We start from the raw sequence: 18467 nt of genomic DNA on the forward strand, positions 1-18467 counted from the left end.
TGAAATTGGTGGAGCTGAAGAAATCTGCTGCTATTCTGTGTTCATCCTTGGCCACGCCCCCTGTGACTAGATAGTTTTGATGGAGGAGTGGCTAGAGGTGTAGGGTACAGCTATAAATGTAATTGATGTGGGGGTGGGTGAGAATGGGGATAGGGTAGGGGAGCAGAGTGAGCCTGAGCGTAGCGAGGGTGAATGGAGCGGGGACGAACCGAGCCAACAAACCGATAGCTAAGTTCAGTTGGGTTGGTTAGCTGCTCTGACAGTCTGTTCATGACTGTGTCTAGGAGAACTAGAACTACTGATTTTAAGATGTGGTATATTACTTCTTTTCTCCTTTAGTTTAAGGTTAAAACTCTCCATTTTATAAGAAGCAGCTAGGAATGGGGGTTTGATGGACTATACTGCTATCCGGTGGTTAAAATGAGGAATCACACTCCCTTGTGGAGGATGACTAACAAAGTATTTCAGGATTAGCTGTTTAGGGGGATGGGTGGTCCATGCGGTATGCAAGCCAGTACTTAACAGTTTAGGGTTTGAAATACAATTATACCACAGTAGGTAGACCTACTTTTTGTTAAAACACTTTAAAAATGGAAGTCCATTTTAGGATGGAGGGTTAGATAGTTGTGCTACTGTCTTCAGGAAGGGAGTAGCCAAGTGCAGCATCTTTCCTGGGAATTCTAGCTGTAAAAGGAGGAAAGGAACATGTGAGACACTACACAAGTGAGGCAGAGAGAAATAAGGGGTTAGCAGTAGCAGGGTGGAGGTATGGTATACCAAAATAAAGGTGCTTTGGTGGAGGTAAGAGGGTGGATTATATTACTAGGAAAATTAAGAAGGGGAGAGAGTTAAGTAAAGATGATTGTAAGATTTGGGAAGTGTGTGCTAAGTAAGGAGATTCACTGTTATCATGTAACAAAAAGGGGGAGATAACCTTATCAAAGTAATAAATATACAGCTGTATTATAACGCACTGCACTTTAGGTCACTCTAAACCTCTACAAATGGGTTTACACAACAGTTAAGAGTTAGCAGCAGATACCCTATAGAACCATAACACAATTCATAATTCTTAAACAGTAATTGATAGCTAGAAATAACAGCAAATTCTACATTTAGACCAAAGAAACACTTCCTTCCTTAATTCTTAAACAGTAATTGATAGTTAGAAATAACAGCAATTTCTACATTTAGACCAAAAAAAAACACTTTCTACTGCTTAAACACAAGCACATATCCCGTTTCCCAACCCCTGGGTGGTAATTAAAAACAGGGTGACTATGCAAGCCAAGTGAGTGTGTTTTGTGTGAAAGATCTGGCAACCGAGTGGTACTAATAGCCCAAACCCAACTAAGAATCATTTATAGCACACTCATGTGGATGTCGTCACTTTCATGAAAGCAATTTTTCAGAAAGTAGAGTGATTGCCACAATACAGGAGTTACTTGGGTTTGTGGAAATGCAATGGCTGCGTAGTTGCAACACTCGAAGTAGTTACCACGTTTCCTATTGGAAGGGGTATCTAGTGGGCTATATTTACCACCTCTGAGTTTTATATGTATAGCGACTGAGTGTGCATAGGATTAGGCAGCACACTAGCGTTGCACAAAGGGGTCAGTTGGTATCAATAAGAGTGAATGCTAGCACTCCTTTTGTTGGGTTCAGAGGTGCAGGTTTTAGACCTGCAATAAGACACTATAAATACCAGCATATTAGCGCTGCCTCACTAGTCAGCATACAAGTGTCATTCAAAGAGAGGGTTCCTACCCTACCAACATGTGATTGCATCTGGTTAGGAGTAAAATCCCAAGATGTGATGTATCTTTATATTGTATTTAGAACTCAACTATCTTCCTTTTTTTGCATTAACAATGTTCATATGTCTGTTATGTACTTGGAGCTTTTCTCCCCGGGCCTCTGCTGAAAATGGACATGTATCCAGTCGGACTCTCCCGGTTAACAAATGTAAAATAAAATAAATAAATAAATAAAAATACGAGGTTTACATACACAAAACAGTACAGTATGATGTACTCTTCAGCGCTTGAGCGCATCCACACTGATAAATGCTTGCTAGTATGCCTATCCTTAATACAAGGCACTCGGATACACGGTAACAATAGCAACTTGTTAATGTACAATAAAACTAGCTAATAACAGTTGAAAGCCATGAAATCAGAGCAAAAATGTTCAAAAAGACATATACAAGTTTCTGGCAGGCATTGACCGCAGAGACCAGGGAGTGAACTGTTGGGAATCCAGGGATTTAAAAATGGCGCCACAAGTGTGGGCTTATATTTATAGGTTCCTATGAGGGTGGGAGGAGGATGAATATGTGTAGTGGAGGGGGAGGTGATTTCCTGGGTAATATGATAACCGAGCCAGTTCTACGCTCGCAAAAAACAATCAATCAGTTCCACAGGTAAAATTGTTCTTACTTAATATATTTTGGTGGAAATGCTGTTAGACTTATAATTTATTTAAGTGTTGGATACTTAAGTTCAGTTGGGTTGGTTAGCTGCCCTGACAGTGTGTTCACGACTCTGTCTAGTAGAACTAGAACTACTGATATTAAGATGTGGTATATTACTTCTTTTCTCCTTTAGTTTAAAGTTAAAACTCTGTTTTATAGGAAGCAGCTAGGAATGAGGGTTTGATGAACTATACTGCCATCCTGTGGTTAAAATTAGGAATCACACTCCCTTGTGGAGGGTGACTAACAAATTATATCAGGATTAGCTGCTTTGTGGGATGGCTGGTCCGTGCGGTGTGCAAGCCAGTACTTAACAGTTTAGGGTTTGAAATACAATTATGCCACAGTAGGTAGAGCCACTGGGGATGCACAAGCAAGTGCATTTCTTTGTGCCGGTCCCAAGCCTAGATAAATGGGGAGGGATGCATCAGGAAGGGCATCCGGCATAAAACTTTGCCAAAACATTCATGCAGACAGCAGTAAATATTTATATACCGGATCGGTCGAGGCCCGGGTTAACAACAACCACCACCAGTACTGTTAGCCAACAGGGTGCTGGTGGAAATTGGGCTACTGTTGGCCGAAGGAGGAGACGAGAGGGAAGGCATGGCCTAAGGCTGGAAGGGAGGAGAAAGGCTAGGACTGTGGTAGTGAGGGTCGGAACTTTGAATGTTGGCAGTATGACTGGTATAGGGAGAGAGCTAGCCGATATGATGGACAGAAGGAAGGTTGGTATATTGTGTGTGCAAGAGACCAGATGGAAGGGGAGTAAGGCTATGTGTATCGGATGTGGGTTCAAATTGTTTTATCATGGTGTGTATGGGAGGAGAAATGGCATAGGAGTTATCCTGAAGGAACAATATGCTAAGAGTGTTTTGGAGATGAAAAGAGTGTTGGATAGAGTGATGTTTATGAAGCTGGAAATTGATGGTGTAATGATGAATGTTGTTACTGCATATGCTTCACAAGTTGGATGTGCGATGGATGAGAAAGAAATATTTTGGAGTCAGCTGGATGAAGTGGTGATGACTGTACCCAAGGGTGAGAGAGTGGTCATTGGAGCAGATTTCAGTGGGCATGTTGGTGAAGGGAACAGAGGGGATGAGGAAGTGATGGTTAGGTATGGTGTTAAGCAAAGGAATGCATAATGTCAGATGTTAGTGGATTTTGTGAAAAGGATGGACATGGCTGTAGTGAATGCGTATTTTAACAAGAGGGAAGAGCATAGTGTGACATACAAGAGTGGAGGAAGATGCACACAGGTGGATTATATCTTATGTAGGAGGGCCAGTATGAAGGAGATTGGAGACTGTAAAGTGGTGACTGGGGAAAGTGTAGTTAGGCAGCATAGGATGGTGGTTTGTAGGATGATGTTGGTGAGCAAGAAGAGGAGGAGGAGTGTGAGGTCAGCACCAAGGATCAAATGGTGGAAATTGAAAAAGGGTAATTGTGAGGTGGAGTTCAGGGAAGAGTTAAGACAGGCACTGGGTGGCAGTGAAGAGTTACCAAATAGCGGGGTAACTACAGTAGAGCTAGTAAGGGAGACTGCTAGAAAGATGCTTGGGATGACATCTGGACAGAGGAAGGATGACAAGGAGACATGGTGGTGGAATGAGGAAGTACAGGAGAGTATACAGATAAGGAGGTTGGCAAAGAAGAAGTGGGATTGTCAGAGAGATGAAGAAAGTAGACAGGAGTATAAGGAGATGAGGTGCATGGCAAAGAGAGAGGTGACGAAGGCTAAGGATAAGGCGTATGAAGAGTTGTATAAAAGGTTGGACACTAAGGAGGGAGAAAAGGACCAGTATCGATTGGCTAGACAGAGGGACTGAGCTAGGAAAGATGTGCAGCAGGTAAGCGTGATAAAGGATAATGAGGGAAACATACTCACAAGTGAGGAGAGTGTGTTGAGCAGATGGAAAGAGTACTTTGGGGGGCTGATGAATGAAGAGAATGAGAGGGAGAGAAGGTTGGATGATGTGGGAATAGTGAATCATGAAGTGCAATGGATTAGCAAGGAGGAAGTAATGATAGCTATGAAGAGGATGAATAATGGAAAGGCTGTTGGTCCAGATGACATACCTGTGGAAGCATGGAGGTGTTTAGGTGATATGGCAGTGGAGTTTCTAACCAGATTGTTTAATGAAATCTTAGAAAGTGAGAGGACACCTGGGGAATGGAGAAAAAGTGTTTTGGAATCAATTTTTAAGAGTGATGTGCAGAGCTGTAGTAACTACAGAGGGATTAAATTGATCAGTCACAGTTTGAAGTTATGGGAAAGAGTAGTGGAAGCTAGGTTAAGAAGGGACGTGATGATTAGTGATCAGCAGTATGGTTTCATGCCGGGAAAGAGCACTACAGATGTGATGTTTGTTCTGATAGTGTTGATGGAGAAGTACAGAGAAGGTCAGAAGGAGTTGCATTGTGTTTTTGTAGACTTAGAGAAAGCATATGACAGGGTGCCTAGAGAGGAGTTGTGATATTGTATGAGGAAGTCGGGAGTGTCAGAGAAGTATGTAAGAGTGGTACAGGATATGTACGAGGGTAGTGTGACAGCGGTGAGGTCTGTGGTGGGAGTGATGGATGCATTTAAGGTGGAGGTGGGATTACATCAAGGACCAGCTCTGAGCCCTTTCTTATTTGCAATGGTGATGGACAGGTTGACAGACGAGATCAGACAGGAGTCCCCATGGACTATGATGTTTGCAGATGACATTGTGATTTGTAGTGAGAGTAGGGAACAGGTGGAGGAGACCCTGGAGAGATGGAGATATTCTCTGGAGAGAAAAGGAATGAAGGTCAGCAGGGCTAAGACAGAATATATGTGTGTGAATGAGAAAAAGGATAGAGGAATGGTGAGGATGCAGGGAGTAGAGGTGGTGAAGGTAGATGAGTTTACATACTTAGGATCAATAGTTCAGAGTAATGGCGGGTGTGGAAGAGAGGTGAAGAAGAGAGTACAGGCAGGATGGATTGGGTGGAGAAGAGTGCCAGGAGTGATTTGTGACAGACGAATACCAGTAAGAGTGAAAGGGAAGGTCTGCAAGAGGGTAGTGAGACCAGCTATGTTATATGGGTTGGAGACAGTGGCATTGACAAAAAGGCAGGAGTTAGAGCTGGATGTGGAAGAGTTAAAGATGTTAAGATTTGCACTGGGTATGATGAGGGTGGACAGGATTAAGAATAAGTATATTAGAGGGTCAGCCCAGGTTGGAAGGTTTGGAGACAAAGCTAGAGAGACAAGATTATGCTGGTTTGGACATGTGCTGAGGAGGGATGCTGAGTATATTGGGAAAAAGATGCTAAGGATGAAGCTACCAGGTAACAGGAAAAGAGGAAGGCCTAAGATAAGGTTTATGGATGTGGTGAGAGAGGACATGCAGGTGGTTGGTGTGACAGAGCAAGATGCAGAGGACAGGAAGAAATGGAAACAGATGATCCACTGTGGTGACGCCCAATGGGAACAGCCGAAAGAAGATGATGAGGTAGACCTACTTTTTGTTGAAACACTTTAAAAATGGAAGTCCTTTTTAGGATGGAGGTTTAGATAGCTGTGCTACTGTTTTCAGGACTACAGAGTAGCCGAGGGCAGTGTCTCTCCTGGGTATTCTAACTGTAAAAGGAGGAAAGGAACATGTGATACACTAACTACACGAGTGAAGCAGAAAGAAATAAGGGGTTAGCAGTAGCAGGTGGAGGTATGGTATACCAAAATAAAGGTGCTTTGGGTGGAGGTAAGAGGGTGGATTATATTACTAGGAAAATTAAGAAGGGGAGAGAGTTAAATAAAGATGATTGTAAGATGAGGGAAGTGAGTGCTAAGTAAGGAGATTCACTGTTATCATGTAACAAAAAGGGAGAGATAACCTTATCACAATAATAAATATACAGCTGTATTATAACATACTGCACTCTGCGTGGAGACATGCGTGAATGGGCGTACCTTCATTGAAGGTTGTACGTGAGGAATGGTGACTCTGTACGTAAAAATCAACTGCCAATCATTAGCGGACCGGAGTTCCGCTGTGGTGATCCCTAACTGGGAAAAGCCGAAAGACAACAACAACATTATAACACACTGCACTTTAGGTCACTCTAAACCTCTACAAATGGGTTTACACAACAGTTAAGAGTTAGCAGCAGATGCCCTATAGAACCATAACACAATTCATAATTCTTAAACAGTAATTGATAGCTAGAAATAACAGCAATTTCTACATTTAGACCAAAGAAACACTTCCTTCCTTAATTCTTAAACAGTAATTGATAGTAAGAAAAAACAGCAATTTCTACATTTAGACCAAAAAAACACTCCCCCGGATTCACTAAACCTCCATGTAAGACTTAATATGTCTTACTCGGAGGCTGCAGTTGAACGGTATGACATCAGTCTTCCATGAATATTCATGAGGGCCTGCTGACTCAACCGTAACTCTTACATGGACTGAGTAGGAAAGCAGGGGGCGTGTCCAACTGCCGAGCAGTCTAAATGTCCATGCCCCTGCAAGGTTTTAAAAAGCATAATGTCAACACACAAGAGCGAGTTCGCTCAAATGTACTTGCACCCAACACCACACTCCCTGACACTGTAAACACCCATCACACTTATATAAAGTAAATAATTATTTATTTTTTTATATCCACGGTATAGCTGCCTGTATTTGCACTTGTGTGCGCGGGTGTGCCCACTGCTTAGCTGTAGTTAGCAATTCTGGCATGGAAGAGCATTAGAAAGAATGTTTATGCAAATCACACCAAATTACAATAGTGTAATGGTAGAGCGTATGCACAAAGAAGAGGCATTTACGGTTCGAGTCCCACCACTCCTCTTTGTATTTTTGTTGTAAATCAGTATATGAAATAATACCAGACATATATGATTAAAATATTAGTAAAAGCAGTGAAATGGCCAATGTATCAGTGAACAAAATATATATTTTTAAAGGATCCAGATATATAATAGCCTGCCGTTAAGCAGCGCTTTACCCAGCTAAACAGAGGTGCCTAAAGTTTAAAAGTGCTTTACCCAGTGCAATACAGGTGCCCATAGCTTAATAGCGCTTTACCCAGCATAATAGAGTTGGCCAAAGTTTAAATGCGCTTTACCCAGCACAATGTGTTTGGGCGGACGTGCACGCCATGCCAACCAGGGCACCGGGGAGCAACGTAGAGCTAAGTTGCTTAAACGCAGCCACACCATCTAGCCTGTCTAGACAGTATTAAAATAAAAGAATGACAAGGTTCAAACCCAGGACCCTGTGGATCATAATCAAAGTACAGAACCACTAAGCCATTACAGCTTAGAAGAAACAGCTACTATTAGCATACATATACTTAGAAATGGTAGATTAACCATTACTAAGCATGTCTGCAGTCAGCCTAGAATTCTCAAAAACGGCCAATCACAAAAAAGTGCTGGAAATGCGGCATATTTAAGCTCCATAGGTGGGAATACTCACCATAACTGATTTAGCTCACATTTGCAGTCAGAATGGCAGGTGCAGGAGAGGGTTCACGCTTCTGAGCGCAGCATTGGGGCATCGAGGAGTCAAAATACATGGTTTGGCTCCTAGTCCACCATCATGAGTCCAGACTCCTGCAGGTCCAGTTCCAAGGGACGGAGTTCAAGGATGAGGCTTGGAACCGGTTAGCTCATGACCTCACCAGTGCCACAGGCATTCCTCGCACCGGTGAGCAGGTCCGTCACCACCATGCAGACCTGAAGAGATGGAAGGAGGACCGCCTGAACCAATGGTTACAGGAGGCCCGTGGGATGCAGGATGCCCCTCGACTGAGTAAGTAGCCATAGAATGCAGTATGTAAGAATTGATAATTGATTCTGTATAACAGATAGGTATGTCTCAATATCCCTTCATTTACTTCACAGCTGCAGGTGACCGTGCTGCGAATCAGCAAGCCTATGCTGATAGGCTGCAAAGGCTGCGCCACCAGGCAGGTTAGTGAACATTCTGGATGATTTGTTATATAAAATAGGGGAGAGAGCATGAAATAAAGTGTTGTAGTACAATAATACAGCCATAAAATGGCCTGAATAAGTCCTCTGCATGTACTGTCATACGAAATAGTCATAGTGCCAGACAAAGAGCGTAGTAACCTATTAAGAAAGGTAACATATGTCTGGAATAAAATCTCTGCAGGTACTGTCATATAATATATGTGACTGAGCCTGCAAAAGTGTGCTCTAACCCATTAATAAAGGTATAATATGTCTTGAATATGTCTGCCATATGCACTGTTATAACAAATAAAGGAGTGAGCCTGTGGAAAAGTGTGTAATGTCAGTAATAAAGGTTTAAAACCCAGAGTGTGTGTGTGTCACTTAGTTTGAAATGTTGTTGTACCCTTGCATTATACAAATAGTACTGTGTTAGAAAGTGCTGGCAACCCAGAGTTCTGCAGTCCTATCTACAGTGGGTGATGGAAGTGCTAGTAGCTGTGAAGCATATATACAGTCCTCAACAGTCAGTTACTGGTTGGCATGCATAAGTAAATCTGGCACACGAGTAGCATGCTAATATGTTTCCCAGAAATGTGAGTGTGCTTCAATAAATGCAGGGTTCTGTACAAATTGAAGTGAAAATGTCATGTGAAAACATCCAGATATGTAGATAAAGAAATATAAATGCAACCATGAAATATGTAGCAGTAACATCTGCATCTTGGACAGTTAGTATGTCAGATATAGGTCAAGTATATATTGAACTAGCCAAACCCATTACACAACCTAATGCATGGTGGCAAGTGTAATAATACATGTAGGGAATATACACTTGCAGTCACTAGGAATGTAATGTAAAGTAAAAGTATTTATAAGATGTTAACTGAGGTTTTTTCTACACCCTACTGTTTGTGCATAAACCATGCAATTCCACACCTCAGTGGGTATGTATAATCTTAAATATTTGTTGGGACATATGTCCTATTGTTTTATAAATATTTGCATTCATGTTGATGCATGTGCCCTGTTCAAACACCATGTTCATGGTGGCTTGTTGCTACCAAACATCCCTGCATGCTGTTGGAATATCCACTGTTGTTCAATATATGCATGTGTTATGCTTGCTGTTCAACTGTTGGAACCTGGTGTGTTGGGTTAAAGGGAATATTACTGCATGCTGTTACAACTAATCTGGAATGCTGTTGTTTATGTTGTAATTAAACACACCTAATCACAGAATGTATGGGAAGGCCGGTCCCAGCGGACACACCTGTCCCTCCTCAGTTGGCGAGTGCACCTGGCACCAGCAGGTCCGGTGCCCAGCCCGGGCACCCCTCCTCCACTGGTCCTGTGCCACCTTTGGGTAGAAGCACTGCAGGGGATGGGGCTCATCCCCCCGTGCAAGCGTGGGTGGAGAAGGGCCACCTGTCACCCTTCGAAGGGTCCGGGCTGTGGTGCATAGGGAGATACAGCGTTCAGTCGCTGATCCCCTATGCCAGCTTGAGGTGAGAGTGGGGCGTCTCACGGGTGAGCCTGCCCATCCTACTCAGTCCCCAGCACAGCCACCCTTGGGGCTGTGAAGGTGCAGTGGTGACTGCCCATGGGTGGGGATCTCAGTTCCACTGTTACCATCTGTTGGCTCATGGGCTTGCGATTTCCAAACAACCTTCCCCATCAATTGTGTTCACCCACCCCATGTGTCAAATTCCACCCCTGTATGCATCTTGTTTGTCTTGTCTGTTTACCTCCCCAACCTACCTGCCCAAATATACCTACATCCCCTACCTCACATTCCACTCGCACCTGAAAAAAAAAAAAAAAGGGCAATCTGTTCCCACAAAAAAATTACGTCCCATACATAGCTGCCCATTTCGCACACATGTCCACTGGACATGTAAACTGATAATTATAATTGGCAGTACAACATACTCTGTTGTCCTCACCCCTTTCTTAGGGGTGGAAGGTTGCAAATTTCACACCAAATTATGAACATATGCACAGCTGTTGCTGGTAAAGAAATGGGCAGCTATGGGCCTTCCCTACACCCTTCCTGCACATCCCAGCTGGTTTCCCTACTGTATTTCCCTCTTTCTGCCCCCTTTTTCACCAATTTCCTATCTCCCCATTTTCTTTTCTTTCAAAGAAATTAGTGTGGGGGTTAGCGGGAGTAAGCACTTTTAAGCAGTAGTTAGCGTGGGCGTGCAAGTGTGAGCTTGTGTGCGCTTAGCTAAGCATCGCTAAGTGCCATGCAAACCCACTTACAACTGCTTAAAAGTGCCTTAGTCACTCTGTATGACAGGGCCCTTGTATTGCTCAGCAGCAAAATAAAATACACCTGTCAGTCTTGAGCTCCAGACCTTGGGCTCACCAGTCTGCATGAAATACCACTACACCACAGCAGATATACAATAACTTGGTGCTGAAAGAAATATATCATGCATTACAATGAGTGAATGTAAAGGGAGAATAGGAATGGCATAACACAAATCATGTTCTGTGGCCCTTAACCAGCAAGTGCTGTGGAATTGCATGACATGACTGTGAAAAGAGAACCAGCCATGCTAGTAGGGAATAATGTTACAGTAGTACCTTGCAAACCCCACACAGTATCAGAGCAGGATAAACACTGGCATATTTGAATAGGTCAGAGGCCAGACCTCCCAACTGTGACTGGTTTACAGGGATGTCCCTAATTTGCAAACAAATGTTAGCTGTGCCCCTCAGACTCCCTGTGAAATGTAGTAACAGTAGGCGGAAAGGTGGGGAATCCCACTTAATGATAAATGTCAATAAGTGAGAGTAGACACTGCTTGCACGTCAGAAAAGGTGTAGTAATACATATGCTCAGAATCCCCCAAAGTCGCAACTGCAAAATATCTGAAATATATCACAGGTGTATCCCACTGATATGTACCTTTCCCTGAGGCTGTTCAAATATATACCTGAGAGTATCTGAGGCCTGGAAGAGTCAGAAACACACAGGCATATCAGCCTGTCTGCTGTTACACACTCTGTGAATAGCTATAGAATGAATTCCACAAGCATACCCTTATGTAGGAGTACAACACAGAAATATCAAAGGATGCAGCCATGTACTGCTAGCAACCACCTGTGACAATGCCATTGTTCAGGTGCTGAAAAGACTGGTGTTGTGCACAGTCAATGAATACTAGGCTAACCTCTGTCTACCATCTGGATATGTCCACAGGTGGGAGCTACTCAGACAGATTACTAGCCTTTATAGACTTACAGGTACACAGCAACTCTGCATGTTCAGCAAGATAAATATCACACAATAATAAATAATGCACTCTGCAGTTCTGCACCCCTACCCAAAGGTGCTATATACCCATGTAGTCAGGCACAACCAAGGGTGTAGGTAGGCATACACAGTAGTGAAATATGTCCAGTTGTCCTGAGCAGACTGTGCTAATGTCAACACAAACAAACCACAAACTGTTCAGAAGTGAGTAACGTACTAATGACAGTCTAGCAGTTCACAAACAGTGCATGTGCCTGATATTCATAATTGGTAGTACAACATACTTAGTTGTCCTCACCCCTCTCTCATGGGTGGAAGGTTTCAAATATCCCTCCTAATGTTTTGCATATGCACAGCTGTTGCTGGTAAAGAGATGGGCAGCTATGGACCTTCTCCACACCCATCCTGTACATCCCAAGCTGGTTTCCCTACTGTTTTCCCCTCTTTGTGCACCCTTTATCACCACATTCCTATCTCCCCATTTACTTTTCTGTCAAAGAAATGCGCGCAGGGGATAGCGGGAGTGAGCACTTGTAAACAGTAGTAAGCGGGTTTGCACCAGTGTGCGCATGTGTGCGCTTAGCTTAGCATTGTTAAGATATGATAAACTAAGCCAAGCTTAGCTTAGTATTGCTAAAATAAAATAAGCTAAGTTAAGCTTAGCTTAGCATCGCTAAGCATCGCGCAAACCCGCTTACAACTGCTTAAAAGTGCCTTAGTCACTCTGTATGACAGAGCCCTTGTACTGCTCAGCAGCAAAATAAAATACCCTTGTCAGTCTCAAACCCCACACCTTGGACTCACCAGTCTGCATGACATCCCACTAAGCCACAGCAGATTTACAATAACTTGGTGCTGAAAGAAATATAACATGCATTACAATGAGTGAATATAAAGAGAAAATAGGAAAGCCATAGGAATACATTGCAATAACTACTGTTGTATGCCAGTTAATTCTCCAATTCAAAAAGAAAGTACATACTCCCATGTATCCAGTGTTAGCATTAGGAGGTGAGAGTAAACCTACACACTGAGAAGAGTGTACTGGAAGAAGCAACAGTCAGGTTTCAGTACAACATGCATTTCACTGGCTACGACCCAGCTTCAGATATGAGACATATACCAACCTTCTGACTGAGACAACAGTGTCCACAGCAAACAAGCATGGTCCCCACCTTGCAAAACTGAAAGGGCTATGCCTACCTAACCTATCATTTTATAGCAGTGTCCTGAAATCACAGTGAGAACTGCAATTACCACACAGCAGGCTGCATGCAGTTACTAAATGGTGGGCACCAGTTGGTGCAGAGGCCATCACATGCACATGTGCAGATACCTAGAAAAGCAGCCTGTATCTGCTGTCCACATATGCAATAATATCATTGCACCAACTGGGAGAGAGAGAGAGAGCGCGAGCGAGAGAGACAGACAGAGACAGACAGACAGATGGATACAAACAGGCAGTAGGAGACAGACACTGAAAAGAAACACCAACACACAGAGGAAACTAAAACCAAAAAAAAAAAAAAAAAAAAAACACAACACCTACAACAGACGGAGGTGAGGAATACAAAGGTAAGGTATGTAACAGATATGTATTTGCTGACATCCAAAATATGTGTCTGAAGGGTACTCTACATACTGTGAATCATCCATATGTGGCAGCAGTCCGTATCTATATGTACATGCACATTTGCATAGGGCAAGGGACATACTGCAACTGTTAGTGAAGGCTGGACATATGTATGTTGTTCAAGGCTGCTATGTGCACATATGTATGTAGGTTGTAGTATGTGCCATTGCAGACAGCAAGCAGTGTCGGTATATGTCATGTGGTGATTAAACGCTGTGGGACTGAGCTACAGGCAGTAAGGCCTGCTACAGCTATACGGCCTGAAGACAGCAGGATGCATTCTGCACAACATTGTGCAATAGTATTACATAACCGTATGTCTCACAACTCTTGCATAATTGACATCCCCACCATGAAAGGTGGGCAGTATATGTGCCTATATGTGCAGCTATATGTACAGCAATGCATGTTTAGATGTATGTGTGTATATATATATATATATATATATATATATATATATATATATGTGTGTGTGTATACACACACACACATATATATATATATAGATATAGATATATACATACATATATATATATATATATATATATATATATATAGAATTATAGATATATAGATCTATATATACATATATACATATAAAGATAGATATAGATATATGTATATATATATATATATATATATATATATCTATATATGGATATATATAGATATATATGGATAAATATAGATATATATTGATATATATGGATATGTATAGCTATGGATAGATATGTATAGATATGGATAGATATGTATAAATATGTATAGATATGTATATATGTATGTATGTATATATATATATATATATATATATATATATATATATAGAGAGAGAGAGAGAGACAGGGTCATATGTACTGCAACAGGTGCCTGTTGTCCAAGGCATGGACTGAACACCAGTGTTGATACTGCAGTGCCATATCCCATTCCAAAACACCTTACGCAGTAACTACCACATAGGTGGTAGCCTGCCTAACACTGAAAGTGTCAGAAGGGAACATGGGACACAGGTGGACAGTAGGCTCCCCTTTGATAATCACAGTGCCACAGTAGTCTTGTAATCTGTCTACGTGGTACGTGTCATCACAAAAGGTGTGTCATCTAGGGAAATGTAGGTCAGTGTTCCCCTCTACTCATCACAATGCCCCATGTGGTATGTACCTCACATGACAACTACAGCAAGTGGAAAGGCCACAGACATACATAACAAAGAGTAATACTGCCCTCAAATACATGCCCTATGCAGACTGACTCACAAAACCACAGCTAGAGTGCGTTGCATACCGCCCACCCAGAGGTTACCACTGCTGGACATACAGACGTATGTCACACCCATAGCAGTTGGCCAACCACCATGACAACACCTCACAATCCCTCCGGGCTACATGACCTAGGGCCCTAATCCTTGTCACCTCACTAAACAGCACATGCTGGAGGTACAGGTTCCTATCCACAAATATGCCATATTCTGGACTAAACCACCCAGCATTAACAAACAAGGCTCCTCATTAGCAGATGTCATACATACCCCTGATGATTGTTTTGGAGATAGGTAATATGCCCTGGGAGTCACCTCTGTGTATCCGGTTGACAAGAGCAAGTGAAATCACATTACATGTGTGTCAAAGGGCAGGGTAGCATATGGCTAGGCTGCTCTAGGCCCTAGAGTCAATAGTGTATTACCTACCTATGACACAATGCACACACACATATACATGCAATACCTGCTATGTGAGGTGGAATCAGTGTGGCAGTGACTGTGTGCAAGGTTTGTAAAGGTGTGATAGCTTAGTGTGAGGTTGTGTCTGTCATGGTAGTTTGTGTCCTAGGTGTGAGGCCAGAGAAAGATGTGTCAGTTATTGGGATGCAGACATAGTAGGATGGCATATGTTGTGATGTAGTTCCTTGTGTACGACTGTGGTGTCCCATTGTAGGCTGAAGCAATACATGTATGCTCAGTAAGTGGTACTGCTGGTGAATCCAGCTCACATATGAACTGTTGTACTACCTGAAGCTGTAGGCCTAAACAGCACAGTATGGTGTATGTTCACAGTCCCTGGTAACACTGTCTTGTGTGTTTCCTGTAGTCTGCACAGATTACATACCTCAGGCATAGGTATCTGTAAGTAGGGGCACACAGTACCATAAGGTGCACAGGTAATGCTCATCTGTGTCGGCATACATTTGTGTGTTGTATGTATGTCTGATGTGTCTGTAATGATGCCTCTACCATGCCCACAATCACATGTGTGTTACAAGGTATGTGTGTGTACCTAGCAACAGCTATATTAACAACCATGCACATATGTTAGGTAGGGGTATGGTATCAAAGACTAGGATGGTTTACTGGTAATACTGTAAATGTACATTACATTCATTGCATTGGATGACATATTTCTTCATGCATTAGCTTGATATATACCCCCGGGACGAGGTTGTGCATTGTATCCCAAACAGTGTGCCGACTACTGGTATATACTGGTTTGTTATATGGAGTGTAGCAGGCAGTGTCAGCCAGTTGTGGGCTGAGCACTGATATGTGGTATTGAACGTGTGTATCCTCTGATAGGTAGATGCTATATATGGCAGTTAAGTGATATCTGTACTTCATAATGTTAAGTGTGCCACATGACTTGCTCACACATATTGTTTAATTGTCTTCCAGGGTTATGTCTCATCAATGTAATCCATCATATACAGCTGCGAAGGAGCAGGAAATACAGAACAGCCTGGTGCAGCACTATAACCTGCTTTTTTCCAGGGCCAGCCAGCACCAGCATGAGCGTACTGTGCTGTGGCAAGACCTTGTTCACCGGGTAAATGACATAGGCATGCATAACCGGACATATGAGCAGGTACGCCATCACTGCAGTGATTTAATTAGACATGTCCTGCGGCGTGCGTCTAAAATCGATAGGCAACAGCTTGCCACATGTGGTGGGGCGGCCATACATCCCCCCTCACCAGAGTGGAGGAGCTGCTCCTAAGCATGGTGGCTCCTGGCCTACAGCAGCAACAGCATCACACATGTGTCATCATGGAGGCTGGAGCCACCCAGCAGGATGACATGGAGCGTGCAGGTAATATGCCCTAGCTGTAGACTACCGTTACCTGTATTGTTAGAATATGCATATGTGAGATGTGTACTGTGTGTTTAGCAGTTGTGCTGCCTATCGTGTGCAATACTGATATTTGGAATAGTATCCGTACACCTGTGACTGTTGACTGTTGTTCCACTGTAGTTTAGCACACTCACAGTAGCAATGCCACAGTTGTGGCCACTGACAAACTGTGTCATATTCTTGTAGGTCCCTCTGGTGTGACAGCAGGGCAGACGAAACATGCTGGTGAGTGTGTTAACACTTTAATATTGGTAATGAAATGTGCATGTCATAGGTGAGGTGTAGGCCATGTACACGTAACACACCTACGCATAATGCATGCTGTGCATGTTTGCTGTGAGACATCAATCATCTTAGTAAAGTCAGTAGCTGCCTCAATCACATGCAATGCACAGTGCAGCAGACACAATTGTGGCAACACTGTACTGCACATTGGATATGCATAGTTGCTACAGCTGTACACAACAGAACATGTTTATCATACGTAGTACACGAAAACATGCTACATTTGGCATTACCACACACCTGCTGTAAAGTCACACTTCAATAACCCACATGTCATGCACACACACATGATGTACCTCAGGGATAGAGGCCTATCATGGGGCTGTGCAACACTCTGCAACACATAACACAGTCATGTTAGGCAATGCTCCCTATTGGGCACCTCACACACCCATGTACAAGGTGGCTGTGTAATTGTGAACGTAGCCACGGCACTGCAGTTCAGGTACAGCATGCTAGGCGGTGGTCTTGCACACATTAGTACCTGTGAGTGACCACAAGATGCATGTTGATGTTGGCACAGGGTACTACACCCCATCCAGTTACAGTGACCACAGTACTACTCATAGCAATCATTGCTTTGCACCTCAATGTTGTGTGTGTGCAAACATATGCATCTATACACAATATGCATAGCATGTTGTGTGTGTGCTTACATATGCCAGTATACACAATATGCACAGCAGTCACCATCCAAACAAAGTGTCACATATATGTCCTGGAATGCTAGTGGGTGTATAGGTCACTTGACACACATTGGGTATGTGTGGTGTTTAATGTTGCAGTCGTGTAGCATGCCATGCCTGGCACCGACATATCTGCAATATGTCCCACACTCACCATAACCACTGTACACTGGCCATGTTGAGCATTGGAATTCCTTCACATCAACATGCACCACACATCCCGTGTGTGTACATAGCATGCATGTGCTACACTCATGCCCACTATTATCTGCTATGGACACAGACACTGTACTTAGACATGGATATCTATGTGTCACACAGATAACACATGCAGCCACGGCATGTATACTTGTGAGTAATGGTGCACAGGGCATTGCAGAGCTGATAATACCTGCACAGCAATGTCGTGTTCATGTACACATTGTGTTCCAGGGTGTAGCCAATCACTGTACAACTACACAGTTGCATCAAAGCCATGTATACCTCCATTAAATAAGGGCATCTACACTTGCACTGCATGGTCTTGTGCAACACATATTCTGCATGCTGACACATGTGTGGTGACTGTTTACCTTGTGATACTGACACCCACCTTCACCCACTATAGAGTATGTGTTGGATTGCTGGTGTGTGTGTGTATGTGCTATAGTGAGGAGTGTATTAGTGTTCATGTGTGCATGTGTTCATGTGTTCATGTGTGCATGTGTTCATGTGTGCATGTGTGCATGTGTTCATGTGTGCATGTGTGCATGTGTTCATGTGCAGACCGTAAAGTGTGTTTCTTGTCTTCCTCTCACAGGTGCTGAGTTAGGGGTGGCCGAAAGCAGCAGGGAACCTGAAGCCACTTCCACGAATAGTGGTGATGATGAGACATGTATTTTGGCACAGGAAGATTTGACAGGGTCTGTCTTGGTCCGCCAATTGACAGTACACAGCGTTCAACCCCATCTATGCACACACTCATACTGTCAATACATCCCTCACTACCAATGGCCATAAGCGAGGGACAGCATACAGTTGGCATTGACCAGGAGAGTGTGGTACCCA

Source organism: Protopterus annectens, chromosome 12.part0, assembly GCF_019279795.1.
Source record: "Protopterus annectens isolate FY-2018-M chromosome 12.part0, PAN1.0, whole genome shotgun sequence".
NCBI lineage: Eukaryota > Metazoa > Chordata > Ceratodontiformes > Protopteridae > Protopterus > Protopterus annectens.